At 36.8% G+C, this 17312-nt stretch overlaps 1 protein-coding gene across 1 annotated transcript in view; it reads right to left on the minus strand.

The window, feature by feature from the left end:
* Positions 1 to 17073, minus strand: part of P22k15 (cystatin related protein 2) — a 33136-nt gene extending 16063 nt beyond the window's left edge. Inside the window, exon 1 of the mRNA XM_087651040.1 lies at positions 17001 to 17073. The gene's annotated coding sequence lies outside the window, so the exon portion shown is untranslated. The remainder of the gene's footprint in view (positions 1 to 17000) is intronic.
* Between the last annotated feature and the right edge of the window lie 239 nt (positions 17074 to 17312).

The raw sequence follows: 17312 nt of genomic DNA on the forward strand, positions 1-17312 counted from the left end.
AGTTTTAGTTTATCTGGTTTGATGTGGAGGTCCCTGATCTACTTGGACTTAAGCTCAGTACAGGGTGATAAGAATGGATTGATCTGCATTATTCTACATGCTGACCTCTAGTTGATCCAGCAGCATTTGCTGAGAATGCTACCTTTTTCCATTAGATGGTTTTGGCTCCTTTGTCAAAAATCACATGACCATATGTGTGTGGGAGTTTCTTCTTTCTTAATTTAATTATATTTTTACTTATTTAATTTACATTCCACTCTCTACTCCATCCCTCAGAGTTGTTTTGATTCTTAATTCCCTTATGACTATGGATATTGAACATTTCTTCAGATGCTTCTTTGCCATTCCATAGTCCTGAGTGGAGAATTCTTTGTTTAGTTTTCTACCCCATTTTAAAAAGGGTTATATGATGACCAAAGTATTGCAAATCAAAATGACCCAGAGAGTCCACCTTACACCTGTCAAAAGGACTTAAGTCAAAACCTCAGATGACAACATTTTGGCAAAGATGTAGAGAAAGGAGAAGACACCTACAGTGCTGGTGGGATTTTAAACTTGTACAACCAGTATGGGAATCAATTTGGAGATTCCTCAGAAAATTGGAAACAGACCTACCTTAAGGTGAAGAAATTCACTCGGGATTATACTGAAATGATTTCTCAGCATGCCACAGGGGCACATGTTCGACTATGTTCATAATGGCCTTGTTTGTGATAGCCAGAAACGGTGTCACAACAGAAGAATAGATACAGAAAATAGTGTTCATTTACACAGTGGAATGCTACTCAGCTATTAAGAAAGAGGACATTCTGCAATTTACAGGCAAATGGATGGCACTAGAAAATATCATCCTGAGTTTGGTGAATCAGACGCAAAAGGACATGCATAATATGTTCTCACCAATGAGTGGATATTAACCAATTAAAAAAAACAAAAAACAAAACAAAACAAAACAAAACAAAAAAAAAAACAAAGCCACAGCTCCCTGCTCCCAAACTCTGTTGGAGGGAGAGGGGAGAGCTCACTGCCCAGACAGGTGGGCACTTCTGAGACTGCAGAGCCGGAGAGACCACCAATACTGCCACCCCTGCCCACATCCCTGGCCCAAGAGAAAAATGTATAGGGCCTCTGGGAACAGGGAGATAGGGGCACTCAAGTGGCTGGTCCACTGTGGTCCAGACACTGCCCGGATCTGAAGTGACTTGGCCAACAGCTCCCTTCACCCAAATCCCATGAGAGGGAGAGCTAAACCTTCAGAGGAGCAGATGTTCCTGGGAAGACTACACTCTGCTCACATTTCTGACTCCAGAGGAAATCACCTAATGCCATCTGGGACCCTGGTGCACCGGGGCCCCAGGAAATGGTGAGTCAGCTCCTTCTGGTTACTGCCCTCATGGAGAGCTCAAAAGCTCTCCACCCTGGAGCAACTTCAGCTCCAGGACCAGAGGTAAGAGCAACTTTTCTGCAACGAGTGACCTGCCTGGTAGACTCAGGACACATGCCCATAGGAACAGCTGAAGACCAGTAGACAGGAAAGACTACATGCCTGAAAGCAGAATACTCTGTTCCCATAACTGGCTGAAAGAAAACAGGTCTGCAGCACCCCTGACACACAGGCCTATAGGACGGTCTAACCACTGTGAGAAATAGCAGAACAAGGTAACACCAGAGACAACCTGATAGTGAGAGGCAAGTGCAGGAACCCAAGCAATAGAAACCAAGGCTCCATGGCATCATCAGAGCCCAATTCTCCCACCAAAGCGAACACTGAATATCCAAACACACCAGAAAAGCAAGATCTTGATTTTAAATTACATTTGATCATGATGATGGAGGACTTCAAGAAAGACATGGAGAACTCCCTTAAAGAAATGCAGGAAAATATGAATAAACAAGTAGAAGCCTATAGAGAGGAATCACAAAAATCCCTGAAAAAATACCAGGAAACCACAGTCAAACAGGTGAAGGAATTAAAAATGGAAATAGAAGCAACAAAGAAAGCACAAAGGGAGACAAACCTGGATATAGAAAACCAAAGGATGAGACAAGGAGCCATAGATATAAGCCTCACCAACAGAATACAAGAGATAGAAGAGAAAATATCAGGAGCAGAACATTCCATATAAATCATTGACACAACTGTCAAAGATAATGTAAAACAGAAAAAGCTACTGGTCCCAAACATACAGGAAATCCAGGACTCAATGAGAAGATCAAACCTAAGGACAATAGGTATAGAAGAGAGTGAAGACTCCCAGCTCAAAGGACCAGGAAATATCTTCAACAAAATCATAGAAGAAAACTTCCCGAACCTAAAGAAAGAGATGCCTATAAACGTACAAGAAGCCTATAGACCTCCAAATAGATTGGATCAGAAAAGAAACTCCTCCCTTCAAATAATAGTCAAACGCCAAATGCACAAAACAAAGAAAGACTCAAGTTAATAAAAAAAAAACTAAAAAAAAAAAAAAAACAAAGAAAGAATATTAAGAGCAGTAAGGGCACATGGTAAAGTAACACATAAAGGCAGACTTATCAGTATTACACCAGACTTCTTACCAGAGACTATGAAAGCCAGAAGATCCTGGACAGATGTCATACAGACCCTAAGAGAACATAAATGCCAGCCAAGGTTACTGTATCCAGCAAAACTCTCAATTAACATATATGGAGAAACCAAGATATTCCATGACAAAACCAAATTTACACAATATCTTTCTACAAATCCAGCCCTACAAAGGATAATAAATGATAAAGCCCAACATAAGGAGGCAAGCTACACCCTGGAAAAAGCAAGAAACTAATCGTCCTGGCAGCAAAACAAAGAGAAGAAAAGCACACAAACATAATCTCACATCCAAATACGAATATACCAGGAAGAAAGAATCACTATTCCTTTATGTCTCTCAACATCAATGGACTCAGTTCCCAATAAAAAGACATAGATTAACAAACTGGACAAGCAATGAGGACCTGGCATTCTGCTGTCTACAGGAAACACACCTCAGAAAAAAAGACAGACACTACCTCAGAGTGAAAGCTGGAAAACAACTTTCCAAGCAAATGGTCGGAAGAAGCAAGCTGGAGTATCCATTCTATTATCGAATAAAATCAATTTTCAACCAAAAGTCATCAAAAAAGATGAGGAAGGACACTTCATATACATTAAAGGAAAAATCCACCAAGATGTATTCTCAATCCTAAATATCTATGCTCCAAATACAATGGCACCCACATACGTAAAAGTAATCTTATTAAAGCTCAAAGCACACATTGCACCTCACACAATAATAGTAGGAGATTTCAACACCCCACTCTCATCAATGAACAGATCAAGGGAACAGAAATTTAACAGATATATAGGTAGAATAAGAGAAGTCATGAACCAAATGGACTTAACAGATATTTAAAGAACATTCTATCCTATAACAAAAGGATATATATTCTTCTCACCACCTCATGGCTCTTTCTCCAAAGTTGACCGTATAATTGGTCATAAAACAGGCCTCTACAGATAGAGAAAGATAGAAATAATCCCATGCATTCTATCAGACCACCACGGGCTAAAGCTCGTCTTCAATAACAATAAGGGAAGAATGCCCAGAAGCACATGGAAGTTGAAAAATGCACTATTCAAAAATAACCTGGTCAAGGAAGAAAGAAAGAATTAAATTAAAGACTTCTTAGAATTTAATGAAAATGAAGGTACAACATACCCAAACTTATGGGACACAATGAAAGCTGTGCTAAGAGTAAAATGCATAGCTCTGAGTGCTTGCAGAAAGAAACAGGAGAGAGCATATATCAGCAGGTTGACAGCACACCTAAGTACTCTAGAACAATAAGAAGCAAATGCACCCAGGAGGAGTAGAAGGAAGGAAATAATCAAACTCAGTGCTGAAATCAACCAAGTAGAAACAAAACGGACTATACAAAGAATCAATAGAACCAAGAGTTGGTTCTTTGGGAAAATCAACAAGATAGATAAACCCTTAGCCAGACTAATGAGAGGACACAGAGGGTATGTCCAAATTAACATCAGAAATGAAAAGTGAGACATAACTACAGAATCAGAGGAAATAAAAAAATCATCAGATCCTACCACCAAAGCCTATATTCAACAAAACTTGAAAATCTGCAGGAAATGGACAATTTCCTAGACAGATACCAGGTACCAAAGTTAAATTAGGAATAGATAAACCATTTAAACAACTCCATAATTCCTAAAGAAATAGAAGCAGTCATTAAAGTTCTCCCATCCAAAAAGAGCCCAGGTCCAGATGGGTTCATTGCAGAATTCTATCAGACCTTTATAGAAGACCTCAAACCAATACAATCTGAACTATTACACAAAATTGAAACAGAAAGACCGCTACAGAATTTCTTCTATGAAGCCACAATTACTCTTATACCTAAACCACACAAATACCCAACAAAGAAAGAGAACTTCAGACAAATTTCCCTTATAGCATCGATGCAAGTATATTCAACAAAATTCTTGCAAACGGAATCCAAGAGCACATCAAAACAATCATCCATCATGATCAAGTAGGCTTTATCCCAAGCATGCAGGGATGGTTTAATATACGGAAAACCATCAACTTAATCCACTATAAAAACAAACTGAAAGATAAAAACCACATGAGCATTTCATTAGATGCTAAGAAATCATTTGACAAAATTCAACACCCCTGCATGATAAAAGTCCTGGAAAGAATAGGAATTCAAAGCCCCTACCTAAACATAGCAAAAGCCATATACAGCAAACCAGTAGCTAATACTGAACTAAATGGAGAATAACTTGAAGCAATCCCACTAAAATCAGGACCTAGTCAAGGCTGCCCACTCTCTCCCTACTTATTCAATAAAGTTCTTGAAGTTCTAATCAGAGCAATCAGACAAAAAAGGAGATCAAAGGGATACAGAATGGAAAAGAAGAAGTAAAAATATCTCTATTTGCAGATGACATGATAGTTTATTTAAGTGATTCCAAAGTTCCACCAGAGAACTACTAAACCTGATAAACAACTTCAGCAAAGTGGCTGGGTATAAAATTAACTCAAATAAATCTGTAACTTTCCTCTATACAAAAGAGAAACAAGCCGAGAAAGAAATTAGGGAAACGACACCCTTCATAATAGTCCAAAATAATATAAAATACCTCTGTGTGACTCTGACCAAGCTAGAGAAATGTGTACAATAAGGACTTCAATCCTTTGAAGAAAGAAATTGAAGAAGATCTCAGAAGATGGAACAATCTCTCATGCTCATGGATTGGCAGGATTAAGATAGTAAATATGGCCATTTTACCAAAAGTGATCTGCACATTGAATGCAATCCCCATCAAAATACCAATCAAATTCTTCAGAGAGTTTGACAGAACAATTTCCAAATTCATCTGGAATAACAAAAAACCCAGGATAGCTAAAGCTCTCCTCAACAATAAAAGGACTTCAGGGGGAATCACTATCCCTGAACTCAAGCAGTATTACAGAGCAATAGTGATAAAAACTGCATGGTATTGGTACAGAGACAGACAGATAGACCAATGGAATAGAATTGAAGACCCAGAAATGAACCCACACACCTATTGTCACTTGATTTTTGACAAAGGAGCCAAAACCATCCAATGTAAAAAAGATAGCATTTTCAGCAAATGTTGTTGGTTCAACTGCAGTTCAGCATTTAGAAGAATGCAGATTGATCCATGCTTATCACCCTGTACAATGCTTAAGTCCAAGTGGATTAAGAACCTACACAACAAACCAGATACACTCAAACTAATAGAAGAAAAAGTGGGGAAGCATCTCGAACACATGGGCACTGAAGAAAATTTCCTGAACAAAACACCAATGGCTTATGCTCTAAGATCAAGAATTGACAAATCGGATCTCATAAAACTGCAAAGCTTCTGTAAGGCGAAGGACACTGTTGTTAGAACAAAACGGCAACCAACAGATTGGGAAGGATCTTTACCAATGCTTTAACTGATAGAGGGCTTCTATCCAAAATATATAAAGAACTCAAGAAGTTAGATTGCAGGGAGACGAACAATCCTATTAAAAAAATGGGGTCAGAACTAAACAAAGAATTCACAGCTGAGGAATATAGAATGGCTGAGAAGCACCTAAAGGAATGTTCAACATCCTTATTCCCAAGGGAAATGCAAACCAAAACACCCCTGATATTTCACCCCATACTAGTGAGAGTGGCTAAGATCAAAAACTCAGGTGACAGCAAATGCTGGTGAGGATGTGGAGAAGGAGGAACACTCCTCCATTGTTGGTTGGATTGCAGACTGGTATAACCATTCTGGAAATCAGTCTGGAGGTTCCTCAGAAAATTGGACATTGAACTACCTCATGTCCCTGTTATACCCAATATACTCTTGGGCATATACCCAAAAGATGCCCCAACATATAATAAGGACACATGGTCCTATATGTTCATAGCTGTCATATTTATAATAACCAGAACCTGGAAAGAACCCAGAAACCTTTCAAAGGATGAAAGGATACAGAAAATGTGTTACATTTACAGAATGCAATATTACTCAGCTATCAAAAACAATGACTTCATGAAATTCATAGGCAAATGGATGGAACTGGAAAACATCATCCTGAGTGAGGTAACCCAATCACAGAAAAACACATATCATATGCACTCATTGTTAAGTGGATATTAGCCCAAATGCTAGAATGACCCTAGATGCACAGAATACATGAAACTCAGGAAGGATGACCTAAATGCGAATTCTTCACTCCTTCTTTAAAAGCAGAACATGAATACCCTTGGGAGGGAATAGGGAGGCAAAGTTTAGAACAGAGGCAGAAGGAACGGCCATTCAGAGTCTGCCCTGCATGTGGCCCATACATATACAGCCACCAAACTAGATAAGATGGATGAAGCAAAGAAGCGCAGTTCGTCAGGAACCAGATGTAGATGTCTCCTGAGGGACACAGCCAGAATACAGCAAATACATAGGCGAATGCCATCATTAAACCACTTAACTGAGAATGGGACCCCCATTGAAGAAATCATAGGAAGGACTGAACGAGCTTGAAGGGGCTTGAGGCCCCATATGAACAACAATGCCAACCAACCAGAGTTTCCAGGGACTAAGACACTACCTAAAGACTATACATGGACTGACCCTGGGCTCCAACCTCATAGGTATCAATGAATAGCCTAGTAAGAGCACCAGTGGAAGGGGAAGCCCTTAGTCCTGCCAAGACTGATCCCCCAGTGAACGTGATTGTTGGGGGGAGGGTACAAATGAGGGGAGAATGGGGAGGGGAATACTCATGGAAAAGAGGAGTGGGAGGGTTAGGGGGATGTTGGTCCAGAAACCAGGAAAGTGAATAAAAATCAAAATATAAATAAGAAATACCCAAATTAATAAACATGAAAAAAGTACAGAATACCCCATATATAGTACAATCTTGCAATCCCACGAGCAATGGATGAGTGTTCCTCTATCTCCACATCCTTACCAGCATCTTTTGTCACTTGAGTTTTGACCTTAACCATCATGATTGGTGTGAGGTTTAATCTCTGATTTCTTTTGATTTGCATTTCCCTGACAAATAACAATGTTGAACATTTCTTTAGTTGATACTTGGCCATTGGATATTCTTCAGTTGAAAATTCTTTGTGTAGGTCATCCCCTATTTTTAATAGGGTGATTTGATTGTCTGGAATCTAACCTCTTGAGTTCCTTTTATATATCGGATATTAGTCTTCTATTCGATGTAGGATTGGTTAAGATATTTTCCTAATCTGTTGGTTGCCATTTTGTCCTAATTACAGTGTCCTTTGCCTTATAGAAGCTGTAAAATTTTATGATGTTCCATTTGTTGATTGTTGATCTGAGAGCATAAGCCATCGGTGTTCTCTTTTGGAATTTTCTCCAGTGCCTAAGTTTTCAAGTTCTTCCCTACTTTTTCTTCTATTAATTTGAATGTATCTGGTTTTATTTGGCGGTCCTTCATCCATGAGGACTTGAGATTTGTACTGCATGGTTTTAGCACATTTGTGAAAGATCATCTGACTGTAGGTTTGTCAACTCATTTCTGGGCCTTACATTTCCGGTCCAATCTATTTGGAGTTGTGTGGCCTTTTTGTATGTTTGTGGGCATCACTTTCTTTACCTTAGGGAAGTTTTCTTCTATAATTTTGTTGATTATATTTTCTGACCCTTTAATTTGGGAGTCTTAGCTCTCTTCTTTACCACTTATCTTATTGTTTGATCTTCTCATTGTGTCCTGGCTTCCATTGATGTTTTGGGTAATGTGCTTATTGACTTTTACATATTCTTTGCCAGTTGTTTCAATGTTTTCTCTGCTATCTTTTGTCCCTGAGATTCTCTGTTCTATCTCTTGTATTCTGTTGGTAATGATTGTTTTTATGTCTCCTGACCTCTTTCCTAGGTTTTCTAATTCCAAGGTTGTCTCCCTTTGTGATTTCTTTATTGTTTCTATTTACATTCTTGGATCCTGGATGGTTTGTTCAGTTCCTTCATGTTTTTTGGTTGTGTTTGTGTTTTGTCTTTCAGATGTTCTTATGTATTCTCTTTAAGGATTTCTATTTGTTTACCTGTGTACTCCTGTATTTCTTAGAGGGGACTATCTATATGCTTCTTACAGTCCTCTATCATCCTCATGAGATGTGAATATAAACACGAATCTTGCTTTTCTTGTTGTGTTGGGATATCCAGCATTTTGGTTTAGTTGGAGAACTGGGCTCTGATGATGACAAGTAGTCTTTATCTCTGTTACGTAGGTTCCTACTCTGACCTCTCACCATCCGGTTATATCTGGTGTCAGCTGGTCTTGTTGTCTCTGACAGTTGCTTGACCTTCCTGTAAGCCTGTGTGTCAGTGCTCTTGGACACCACCGTTATTCCAGGGCGAGCTGGGTACAGAAAGCTGTGGGACTGGGTCAGCTCTGGGCAAAGGCAGAAACTGGAAGGCCCCACAATCTCTTCTTTACTTTTAGTGTATCTGGTTTTATGTGGAGATCCTTGAGCCACTTGGCCCTAGACTTTGTACAAACAATAAGAATGGATCAGTTTGCAGTATTCTACACCTCTAGTTGAACCAGCACCATTTGTTAAATGTTGTCTTTTACCCACTGATTGTTTTTAGCTCATTTTGTTGTCTAAATGCTCTGTCTAGAAATTTGAGCCCTATATTGGATAGGTAGGGAGAGAAGGGGGATCCTTGTCTACTCCCTGATCTTAGTGGAATTCCTTTAAGTTATTTTCCATTTAGTTTGTTGTTGGTTACCATTTTGGTGTATATTGCTTTTATTACGTTTAGATATGGGCTTGTATTACTGTTCTTTCTGAAACTTTCATCATGAAAGGGTTTTGAATTTTGTCAAATGCTTTCTCAGCATCTAATGAGATGAGTATTTAGTGTTTTTCTTGAGTTTGTTTATATATTGTGGATAGTGTTGATGGATTTCCACATGTAATACCACCCCTACATCCCTGGGAAGAAGCTTAATTGATCATTAAGTATGTTCTCAGAATAGGTTTTTGAGAACTTCATTGAATATTTTTTGCATTGATATTCATATGAAAAATTGGTCTGAAGTTCTTCTTCTTTGTTGGTTCTTGTGCATTTACGGTATAGGCCTAAATGTGACTTCATGAACTGAATTGGGTATTGTTCCCTACCTTTCTATTTTGTGGACTAGCTTGACGTATATTGGTATTAGGTCTTCTTTGAAGGTCTGATTGAATTCTGCACCAAAATTTGCTGGTCCTTGGATTTTTTTGGTTAGGAGACTTTTCATGATTGCTTCTATTTCTTTAGCGCTTATGTATATATTTAGATTGTTTATCTGTTCCTGATTTAACTTTGGTACATAGTATCTGTTTAGAAAATTGTCCATTCATCCAGATTTTCTTGTTTTGCTCAGTATAGGCTTTTATGTATTATGGGAAAGTTAATTTGTCGAGTTAAAAAAGCACGCTTAAAGAGATTTAGGTAATATTCATTTTACAGCCATCTATACCTAGGTTCTTTTTAGGGAAGGGTATTTTCTTAATATTAGTAACCATTTGAGTTACTTTATTGGTATATATGCTCAAATTAATGTCCTTGTTCAACAGTTATATCAGAGACTCAGCTGTGCCTTCCATGTAGTTTTCAGAAACATTTCTAAAGGCCAGATTCTTTCCATCATGATGAGCCTGCCCTTTCCTACACTTTTATGTGAAGATAGTTGTGTTGCTATTCACAGAGAAGGATCTGTTTTGATAACTGACATATAAAATTATCAATACTGCTTGTAAGGTTGCTATACGACCCATTATAAAAATCCAAAATATTTCTTTATATATTTATTCATATGCAGATATCATACCATTTTTGAAAGTAATGGCCTTTCTGCTGGCCTTTAAAGGATTGTCTCTTTATGTATTCATGTATGTTTGCTTGTGGGTGTTTCCCTTGTTTTCCATGGTATGGAATTGCTTATTTCCTGTGTTTGCTTGAATCTCTGCATCAGGGAAAAACAAAGAAATAAATTAAGTCTTTCTAGAATTCACTGAAAAGGAATTTTATGGGGCACAGTAATAGCAGTACTAAGAAGAAGTTCCTAAAATTAGGTTCCTTCTTAAAAAAATTATCTTCCTTGTGCTGTAGTTTTTTTCTAATTTTTATGTGGGGCTTGGATTGTGGATAGATATCGTTTGGATTTGTACTTGTCTTTAAATTTTCCTTTTCTCTATCTATGGTGATTGAGAATTTGGTTCAGTATATTAGTCTATGTGGCATCTGTGTTTTTTGTTTTGTTTTGTTTCATTTTGTATTAAGAGGATGCAATATATCTGACCAGACCTTTTAGCGTTTAGAGTATTTGTAAAATTAGCTGTAATTCTTATTGGCCTCATTTTGGATGTATCCTACCATTATCCCTCACAGGTTTTAATATTCTTTCTTCGTTCTTCAGATTTTCTGTATTGATTATTATGTGGCTGAAGAATTTTCTTTTCTGGCCCAGTCTAACTGGTGTTCTATAAGCTGTTTGTATGCTTATAGGCGTCTTTCTTTATAGTGAGAAAGTTTTCTTGTATGGTTTTGTTGAAAACATTTTCTGTGCCTTTGGACTGGAATACTTCACTTTTGCTAACTTCTATCATTTTTAAGTTAGGTCCTTTCAAGGTATTCCAGATTTCCTGGTTAGTTTGTGTAATGGTTTTTAGATTCAACATTTATAGGTTTTTTTCTACTTTATCTTCTATGCCTGAATATCTCTCTGAATACCTATTGTATTATATTCCTAACGCTTGAATTTCATGTTCCTGTTCACTTCCCTAGGATTTTTTTTTCTTTTTTTCCGGAGCTGGGTACCGAACCAAGGGTTTTGCGCTTGCTAGGAAAGCGCTCTACAACTGAGCTAAATCCCCAACCCTTTCCCTAGGATTTTTATCTTTAGGATTCCCTCAGTTTTTGTTTTCTTTATTGCTTCTATTTACATTTTCACATCGCTTACAGGTTTATACACTTGTTTCCTTTTTTTAATTGTTTTTCATATATATATGTATATATATATGGGATTTGTGTATTGCTTTTGAAAGACCTTTACAAACTCCTCAATTTCTTTAAGGGATTCATACATCTGCTCTTAAGAGGCATATATCATCTTTGTTAGATTGCATTTAATGTCATTTTCTTGTGCTTCAGGTTTATTATGTCGTTCAGGGATGCTATATTAGAATAGCTTTGCAGTGAAGTAGTTATAGTGCCATAACTGTTATAGATTGTGTTGTTTTCAGGGCTTTTTGCCATGTTTATCACCGTTGCCCCTGAATGTTCCTATTATAGTAGGTATTGAGAGGGGAGTTAGCCCCGTAGTCGGTGTGTGGCTTTCCTCAGATGGTTATCCTTACACCGTGTCATTCCTAAATACCATGTTTCTATAGTTCAGGTTCTGCAGGTCTGATGAAAGTGTTCAGAGCAATGGTTGCAGAAAGAAAGTCCTACTTGGAGAGTAGTCTACTCAGAGCAGCTTAGGGTGTTCCAGAACCCTGAAGGAAAAGAGAGCTTTGTGATGCAAGAAAAGCTAGCATCAAAAGTTAAGGATCCCAGATCTGATAAAGGTAGAGTAGTGATAAGAGGAACATGGATGTCTACTTGTGTCAGCAGACTGCTGAAAGCAACTTGGAGTGTACCAGATGACTCAAAGAGCAGGTGAGGTGGGTGGTAGAAGGGAAGAGAGACTGTATGAGTAAGAATCACATGTTTAATGAATGAGGGGTGAGATGTGGCTGGAGAATGAAGGTCCCCCGGGGATAGCAGGATTCTCAGGAAAACTTGGTATGTCCTAATGATTTCAGTGAGTAGTTATTATGAATGAGGGAAGGGAAGCTTTCTTATATGCTTCAGAATCTACATGTCTGATCAAGGAGAGAGAACTGAACTCCAGTAAGCAGAGTACAGCAGATTGCTAAGGACAGAATCTACATTAATTTAATAACGACAGGAATGGCATATAAACAGTAGGAATCAAATTAGAAAATGTCATTTCTTGACCTGTTCCAGGAAAATTGCATTCTTCATAGCCCTCATTCCATTGTGAAAGTATGTCAGAAAAATCACCTGCTAGCCTTTTGCCTCTCCTAGATGGCCCCTCAGAATTTACCTTTCCATGTGTTATAGATTATACTCAAGTGGTTATGTTCAGTAACATCTGAGTTTCTTTTCCTTCACCATCTTACATTTCCCATGTGTACCAATTTGCATACATTTATTGAGTCTTTTCTCTAGATATAACATGGGCTCTTTTTCATGTTTAGCTTCTTTTCTATAGAAATGACAACATGAGAAAGATATTTTGCTTTGATTCAATTTAACTGTAAGTCAGAGGATAATTTAGGAGATCCTGGCTCTGCATCCTGTTTTTATGGTACTCTTTTTTCTTTACAAAAGCTAGCTACCTTGGAAGAGCATTATCAGATTTCTTTGCATACTGTTTTTCTCGAATATTCCATTATTTAATTTAAATTTTTTACATATTCACTTTATATCTTTCTCACTGCCCGCTTCCAGGTCAACTTCTCCTACAATCCTTCTCCTGTAGATTGCCTATATTATACAAAGCAATGCCCACCTGAATGTCCTAAGACCCCTTCCCTTATATAAGTTATACTCATTAGTGTATTAATACAACTTTGATCATGTCCAACAGACAAACAAGAATGGAGTCTATTGGTGTTAGAGAGAAGAACTAGCAACTGAGGTAGGGAGAAATATGTTCTATGTTTAGAAGGAATTGCCAGGTCAGTAGGATTTTAAATGTTTGTGTACTGCGTCTAAGACATGGTGGTAAAAGAAAAAAAAATGTGAATACAATGTTTTTGAAGTCTTCCTGGGCCCAGGCTCTTGATTTTCATCTATTACATGGTATGACTTATTATAAGGTTATTTGTCCTCTAAGTTTCACAAATTGTATTTATTGGTGTAATATGTGTTTGCGAAGATAATTGGTATTTCTGGGAAAATCATGCTTATTATTGCCTAGTTTTCTTCAGTGTGTTTTCTTAGTCTTATATTTTTGATATACCAGTCACTGGTCTAGAGAATATCCTGATTTTCTCCTTTATTCTGGCTTTTATCAGTACTGGTATTCATGGGACTATATTATTCAGTTCTGGCTACAAAATTTCAAAACCAGAGCAAGCATCCAACAATAACAGTGATATTTGAAGTATTTTTGTCATAATTTGCACACACACCAAGCAGTATATTCAGAAGAACAACAGACTGAAGATCCAAGAAAAGCAGGAATGGTCATTCTGTACCATATCCTGCTGGGGAAGCCTGGCTCCATCCTGCAAATATACTTATCTTTTTTGGTCTCCTTCATTGTGTCTTTACCTATTCTACATATCCTTCTGTTCCAAAAGAACCCTTCCTTTAAAGTTATTCCATGGAGTATTCTTGGCTTTTTCTCTGATTCCTCAGTTTAGGCTTTCCTGTAAATATTAAGGCTATTCTCAATATGACATTGTCAAGTAACTGGGCTTCCTTAAACATGACTTTATCTTTTTCCACAAACACTTATAACCTTGCTGTGTGTTCCTCCTGAAAACATATGCCCAGAGTTATCTTTATTGTGTAGGGTCCTGAATTTTTAGATCTGACATCTGACTCTGGGTTTAAGATAATCTGTCCCTCACAGTGCAATTATTTAAGTGCTGGAGGGAATACTATTCTCCACTGTCACAGAAATTTCTTTTTCAAATCAACTGAGATCATCTATGGAAGAAAAAGACACCATGTTCCACTTTCATGCATAATGAGCAATGTTCAATCCATTCAGTCAACATTTCTCAGTGTTTGTCTAGACTATAATACTAAGAACTTGGAGATGGAGAATATGTTTTTGTGCTTCAAATAACATTCTATAAGGAAAAATATAGATTTTACCTGAAACAATATGTACTTAAATATTTACCAGCACACAATGAACATTTCAAACTCTCACTATTTAAATACTGTAATTTTGTATTGATATTAACGACATTCATAAACTCTCATCATTAATATTGAAAATCAGAAAGAGCTCTCAATATTGTTTATCATTAGATATTTCCCAATGCTTGTCAATACAATGCGTATTTTTTCAAATTATTTTGCTGATGGAAGAAGTCACACATTAGTGAATCTTAGGGTTTTTTTGTGATTTGTCTAATCTTCATAGAGAGGAAATAATTATCATCTAAATGGAGGATACAAACTCTGTATAATCTACATGATAAAATGATGATCATGGGAGAAAACCTCTTTTTATGTTTCTGAATTTGCTTTTTTTTAACCATAGGAAATTTTTTTGCCTTTTCTTCACATATTGATAACAGTTTTCTAGGCTCAAGTGTATCTATTTGATTCCTCTCTGAAATAACACCAAAATACTTGAATTGTATATCTTTCATGTCTTTATATCTAGCAACACTTGTGCTTCTCCTGTCTGACTCTTTGGGTCAAAGCGGCAGTATTATCTCTGTCCTTTGACTCTGAATCATTGGAGATATTTCCTGTAGGTATTTGTTTGAGAAAGAAACCTGTGCACTTGAATTCACAGTTTCATCTCTCTCCTCTCTAAGACATGCACACTTTCCTCATTAAAGTCCTTGTTTACTCAATCCTCTGAAAAGCTAGCATGGATCCAGCTGCAGAATATGGGGTTTTGTTGGAGTACTTGTCACTCATCGTCGAGAACATGCTTTGGTTATACATTACACACTCTTGAAAATTTCAAACAAAAGCACAAATCATCTCATATTTTATGATTCAACCTCTTTTTGTTGCTTCTCAGTGTAGAATTCAAGGATAATGGTGACAGACAAATACCATGATATAGAATTAATGCTATTTTATATGAATATTTTCTCTGCCTAACACATTAATTCCTTACATGTTATATCAATCTATTTAAGGTTCCTAGGACCTAGAAAAACGGAGCAATATTTTTTGTCCGAATATAACTGCCATTGTGGTCTCTAAAGTATTTTTCAATATTAGCCTGTTTGTGCTTTGATATTCTGTGATCCAGTCTTAAACTGTTTATTATTCTCTGACAAGTCAGATTTTCCAAAGTGCTTCAACGGTGAAACATTTAGTTCACCTTACAGCATCTTTTTTATTCTTCACTTCAAAACTCCTTAAGATATTGTCAATAGACAACATTTAAAAGACTGAGAATTAAGTACTCATATTTATCATACCAATGTACCTACAACTTCTATCTTACTACTTCTTTTCTACCTGAGTTTCTTCCCTCTTTTTTTAAGACAAAACCAAAAGGAAATTACAGAAGGAAAGGCTTATTATTACCTTCAGGTACATATTTTAGTTGTTAATAGATGAAATTTACATAAATCTCATACAGTATCTGACTGACCATTTCATATAAGGGTATAAATTAAACAATATGGAATGTTCATGGAAAACATATGCATATTATTGTTCCAGAGTTGTAAAGTCTGAAAATCTTTCCTGTGTTTTTAATTTCATCTTATATTTTGATGTTCATTGCAGATAAGTTTGCCTCTAGACTCTGTAAGCAAATTTATTTTAAAAGTAATCCTAAATTTACTCTGGAGATCTCAGTATACACACTCACAAAAAAAATCTCTTTCCATTTATTCATATGCTCAGGTCTTGGATATGGAAAATTTCTCAAATCAATTTTTTTCTCTCACAATTATCTTCATGTTTGATTATTATTCATGTATGTTTATTACTCATTTTCTTCCTTTTTTCAAAAAAATTAATCGAATTCTAGTTATGATTCTCTTTCTAGTACATGATTCAAGGTACTATCAGTAGGTTAAACCATAATCTTTACATTACTCTGTATTAAAGATTATATGTGAAATGTATCCTCTGTTACATCTGAGTTTCTCTATCTGAACACTCTGACTTTCCTCATGGGATTTAGCCACAGATCAAACAAAAGCAATCATTTATTTTTGGGTTCTCAACCAAATCAAATGCCAAACTTTTGCTGCCATCTCGTCACTGATTTTATTTAATTTAATTGAAAATCAGAGCTTAAATTATCATATTCTGATCTATGATTTTTTTTCTCACAGTGATTCCCATTTTTACACAAGGAAGTTTGCTCTGAGCAACTTACCAGCTTATATTGAATATGTTGAGCCACAGAACTTTTGGTATGCCTTAAATCTCTTAAGCCCCCTGCTACCTTTGAGATTATCATATTAGTGTGTGTGTGTGTGTGTGTGTGTGTGTGTGTGTGTGTGTGTTGGGGCATTTGTTTAATCAGTATAGCTGAGCCACATAGGTAGCAAAATATGAACTCCACACATCCCATGGAGATACACTAGCAAACAACATATTTTCAATATAAGAGGAAGGAAAATGTCATGTGTTCAGAGATTTCCATGAAGGTTGACACCTAGGCATCAGTGTAAGAGGACTAAAACGTTGTGCTATAGGAACAAGTTTTGAAGTATAAGCTTACCAAGAGCTTTCTGGATCTGTCTCTTGATTTTCATCTCACACATGGGATGAGTTATTATAAAGTTCTCTCATTCAATAGCTAAGTATCACAAACTGAATTTATTTGTGTAATGTCTGTTTGACCAGATGGTTGGCATACCCTAGCAGACTCCCCCTATAGCTTGCCTAAATTATTTGTGTCCTATTTTAATATGTTTTTCTTGGCAAGATCAAACAAAATAAAATAGAACAAACGAAACCAAACAAAGAAACCAAACAACCAAACAAGAACAAGAACAACAAGTACAACAAAAAATTAAACCAACGCCAACAA

Source organism: Rattus norvegicus, chromosome 3 (genome assembly GCF_021556685.1).
Source record: "Rattus norvegicus strain SHRSP/BbbUtx chromosome 3, alternate assembly SHRSP_T2T, whole genome shotgun sequence".
Lineage (NCBI taxonomy): Eukaryota > Metazoa > Chordata > Mammalia > Rodentia > Muridae > Rattus > Rattus norvegicus.